The sequence below is a fragment of the Spermophilus citellus genome (genome assembly GCF_964194105.1).
Source record: "Spermophilus citellus genome assembly, chromosome: 4".
NCBI classification, from domain to species: Eukaryota; Metazoa; Chordata; class Mammalia; order Rodentia; family Sciuridae; genus Spermophilus; species Spermophilus citellus.
Window position 1 is genome coordinate 116957242 of NC_138185.1, and position 4882 is coordinate 116962123.

At 45.2% G+C, this 4882-nt stretch overlaps 1 pseudogene across 1 annotated transcript; it reads left to right on the plus strand.

Annotated features, from left to right (window-relative positions):
• The first annotated feature begins 3877 nt into the window (after window positions 1–3877).
• LOC308648183 (sepiapterin reductase-like) lies at window positions 3878–4582 on the plus strand (annotated as a pseudogene). Its single transcript has one exon. The product of its transcript is annotated as a sepiapterin reductase-like (transcript).
• Window positions 4583–4882: the final 300 nt, after the last annotated feature.

The following is a 4882-nucleotide window of genomic DNA, read 5'->3' on the forward strand; positions in this document are numbered from 1 at the left end:
TGTGGTGCCTAGGATCAAACCCATTGTCTCACACATGCTAGGCAAGTGCTTTACCACTGAGCTACAACCCCAGCCCCTGACGTAATTTTTAATGCCTAGGAGGCATTTCATTGTTTGAAATTGCCATAATGGTAGTTACCATACTCTATTCAACATTTAGTGTGCTTCTGATTTTTCCCTATTATAAGTGGCAACATTGGATCCCCTTATTGGATTTCTTTCTTAGTTGCTTTGTAGGATTAATTCTTCAATAGAATTTCTGAATAAAAGCAAAGAAAGAATTTTGCAGTAGTCTGATCAATTGCTCTCAAAAGATTTATTCCAATTTATACCCCGCCTAGGACTGTTTGTGTGTCATTTCTACACAAGCATGCCTACTCTGGGCACTTAAAAATCTTTCATCTTAGCCAATATGAGAGTTTTAATATATATTCTTACTTTAATTTTCATTGTTGTAATTTCTAGTGAGGTTGGGTGTGTATTAAGATGTTTATTATTATTTGTAAATTCTTTTGTGAATCACCTACCCATACTTTGTCTATTATCCATTTGGATATTCATCTTTAATTTGTGTGGAAATTTTCTGAATAAAAACAATACTATTTCCTTGTCTGTTACATGTTTAACAAATCTATTTTCTTAATTTTTTGTTTCCTTTTAGTTTTGTTTATGACTCATCCCCCTTCACCCCCAGCATATATAGTGAGGTTTTGTGTAGTCATAACTATAATCAGTGAGGTGGAAGGGCAATCCTGCCCACTTTACTTTGGTGCCTGACAAGCTTGCCTTGACTCTCTCATATTTTTTCTTATTTCCAGTTGGGATCTCCCTGATTCCCCCAGATAGGGGATGCTCCTTGAGCTATAGGGCAAGGGCCAGTGTCTAGTCCTGCCTGTCCCTCCCTGGAGACTAGCAAGGTGAAGAACTCTCTCCTCACCCTATTTCAGGTTACTGACCTCAGGTCCAAACCCCATTGGCAAAGATGATTCTGATGATGATGTCAATGTACTGTCAAGTTCAGTCTCAGATAACTCAATGGAAACCCCACTCCAAAGCTTTAGCTTTGGTCTCAAACAGGACACTCAGAACTCTGCCAGAGCCTCTCAATGTACTGAGACTGCTCTCCAGGCTTGCCCTGGAGCAGCTCTGACATGGGCAACTTCCCTCTGTTGGCTAGGCTGGAGGCCCTCTAAGAAATCAAGGGAGGGAGGGAAGAAAGAAGGAAGGGAGGGAGGCACGAAGGAACAAAGGAAGGAATGAAAGAAGGAAGGAAGGAAGAGCAAGTGTTGAATCTCAGAACACAATATTCCAGGCCAGGTGTGGTAGTGTATGCCTGTAATCCCAGTGATTTAGGATGCTGAGGAAGGAGGATCCAAAGTTCAAGACCAGCCTGGGCAACTGAGGGAGACCCTGAATCAAAAAAATTTTTTTAAAAGGCAGGGTATGTTGCTCAGTGGTGGAGTGCTTGTCTAGCATGTGGAGGCCCTGGGTTCCAGCCCAATATCAGACACACACACACACACACACACACACACACACACACACACCGCATTACCCATGCTCTGGATTACTGAGCACTTTGAAGGAGATTGGAAAGGCCTCAGAAGCAAAACATTCTTTCTGAACTTCTCCTGTTCTTTTTTCTTTCATTTCTCCCCAGGTTACAAAAAGTAGAATTCCTCCCTACCCCCAACAAATCATAAAATATAAAAATGACACTCTCTGAAGACTCCCAAGTGTCTGATGTCCCTGCCCTATTCCAGGAGGAAGGAATGCTGCACAGAGAGGTCTGGAGGAATGTGAACAGACAGGTTTGCTGGGTCCCCTCCTTAGTCCATTACCACTAGATCATTCTACATAGCTTCCATTCTTGATCAAACCAAAAGATAAAAATCATTATCTCTTGGTCTTTGTGTCTTCATTCATGATAGTTTCTATGTTGCATAAAACTTTAAATAAATAAGATCTTCATGCTTTTCTCTGTCTTTTGTTATAGGAATCCCAGCTATGCATCTTGAGATGGGTGAGGTAAAGTATCACATCTTCTTACCCCTGCACATGCAAGCCAGCAAGTACAATGATTGAGTTCCTACTGCGTGCTGGGTGTCTTCACTCAGGTGTCTCTATCCATCAATCACAATGACCCTGTACTTACTACTTTCCCATCTTGGGGATTAGGAAACTGAGTCTTAGAGGAGTAGGTTATTAGTCATTCCACTAACTCATGGAAGAACCTGGGCTTGAACCTACATTCTGTTTCTCCCAGGTTGATACCTGCTCCCCATAAGGCCTTCAGACTTTGAGCTCTCTCCTTAGTTTCTGGGAAAATGAACAGGGAAACTCATTCACACTAGAGTTCAAATGACTGACATAGCTTTAAAATATTCTCTTTCCCATGGGGCTCCAAGATATGGGTTCAAATCTGACTTTACTTGTTGTAGGGGACAGACAAGGTAAGGCACCAAAGATAGCAGGAAACAGTTTTATTTGTCTGCAGCCAAATTCAGAGGGTACAGCTTTTGATGTAATCAATTAATCCCCTGAAGCCCGAGTTCAGGTAGTTTCAGAACTTTATACCCAGCATATAAGGGGAGGGGCTCAGAAGTTCAGTCTGCAGAAGTTCATAGAAAAGCAGCTTTTTTTCTTTCACTGTTTTGGACAAGTTAACCCTTCAAGGACAACACCTGAGAAGGGGATAGCTTCTTCTTCCCTTTCTTTCCTCCCCCTGCCAATTGTTACCATGGAGCCAATTGGTAACTTCTCTTAGAAATGTAGACATCTTTGTGAAGCTCAGCTCAAGGCCAGAGGCATTTGCAAACACACTTCTACAAACTACTATACTGGGTACATGTTTGTGAAAAATAAGCAAAGGGATGTTCAGCACCTGGCGTGCTGATTTCTTCCAGGCCAGTAGCCAAGTAAAATAGATCAACGGGAAAATAGGAAGTTTACCTACATTGAACTTTTCTGTAGAGACTCTTTTGCGTATAGTCCTAAAATCAATGATGGTGAAGATTTCTGGAGAAGCTTAGTTAAGATGTTCTGTGGAGGAGGGGGTGCCACTACATACTCTGTTTCACTTGCAACCTAGGATGGCCAGGGCCATAGAAAGTAGCTTAATTAGACTAATGCTTTTGGAAATTTCCCCAAAAGCTGAGACATTTCCCTTTAAGTCTCACTGGAAAGTTCCCAAGAGCCTACTTCCCTGTGCCCTTTCCCGGTTGGCTCCTGGCCAGTCTGGAGGACAAGGAAAAGATGTGAAACCAATAGTGTCTAGGAGCCTGTCCTTCCATCCCCAACTTGTCAGTGGCCTCTGCAAAGGTCTTCGGATTCTTCTAAGGCAGGGGAGGGTGGATGGGAGTGGGGAATGGGGAGACACTTATTCTGATGAGTGTGACTTAAAGGAGCCAGGCCCTAGTGTTAATGTGGTACGAGAACAGAAGCAAGGTACATTTCCAAAAGCACTGTGGAGCTCCACAGGGGCCACTACAATGGAATCATTTCTCTCTCGTGGTCCCCAGGTTTGAGGAGAGAGTGGATTTTAATCCTGCTTCTACTGATGAGTGCTTGGGAGGAATTGGCTTAATCGCGGGAATCTTGGCTTCCTCTTGGTAAAATGGGAACACCACTGTTGGGCCATGGTGAGAACTGAAAGAGGCAATAAACTGAGAGAGTCCAACAACTCAGGCTGTAGCTTCCTTCACTGGCAGTGTCTGCCCAGAGCAGTGCGTTGAGAAAGTTAGTAGCAAAGAGTATTGGGATGAGATCTGAGCTCTAGCCAGTGTAGATCAGTGGCATGGAACATGGGAGTCTCAAGGAAGGGTGCTTCAGCTGCACAGTATGCATACTCACCAGGGCCTTCTGGGCTAGCCACCGCATGCTTGGCCTGCTGTTTTCACCCATCTCCGTGTTGCTCCTAACTGCCAGGAACCCGGAGGTGCTACTGCAGCTGGAGGCCGCTCTGGTCGAGGAGCATCCTGGCCTGCAAGTGGTGCAGTTGCCCACCTGGGCTTGATGCTGGCTTGCAACAGCTGCTCTCATCCCCACATGACCTCCCCAGACCCGAAGGGCTTCAGCGATTGCTGTTTATAAATGATGTGGCCACTCTTGGGGATTTTCCAAAGGCTTCCTGAACCTGAATGGCCCAGCTGTAGCAAACAGCTACTGGGCTATGTAACTAACTTCCACACTATGTAACTAACTTCCACACTCTGTCTAACCTCCAGCCTCCTGAAGGCCTTCCAGGACTGTCCTGGCTTGAGTAGTACTGTGATTAACATCTATTCCACCTGTGTCCTGAAGCCTTTCAAGGGCAGGGTGTTGTACTGTGCAGGGAAGGCTGCTCGGTGCAATGATGTTCCAGGTCCTGGCTGCCGAGGAACCTAGTGTGAGGATGCTGAGCTATGACCCAGGTGTCCTGGACACAGACATGCAGCAGTTAGCCCAGGAGACCTTTGTAGATTCAGGTTTATGAAAAAGGCCACAGATCTGAAGACAATGTTGATGCTGGTGGATTGCCTGGAAACTGCTGAACTTGCCACAAGCAGACACATTGGAGTCTGGAGCCCATATGTCCTTCTAGTAAATAGCTCATGTCCTTGACTTCTTGGGCCTTTTGGCTTCTACTTTGGGGCACATCCCATGAGCCCTGTGACTACCCAAACCCTTTCACAAAGGCCCTGCCAACCCTGTCCAATGCAGACTACTCATACCTACTGCCCTGCCCTCAAAGGCAACCAATGGGAGTGTCTGGTGTCACCAGTTGATAGGATCTGTGTCATGCAGCCTGGATGATAAGGAGACCTGGAGAGAGGTTATGGGTGTTGTAGTTCTCTATCCCCAGGGACAGAATTTTAGGGATAGGAAGAGCAGGAAAAGCAGC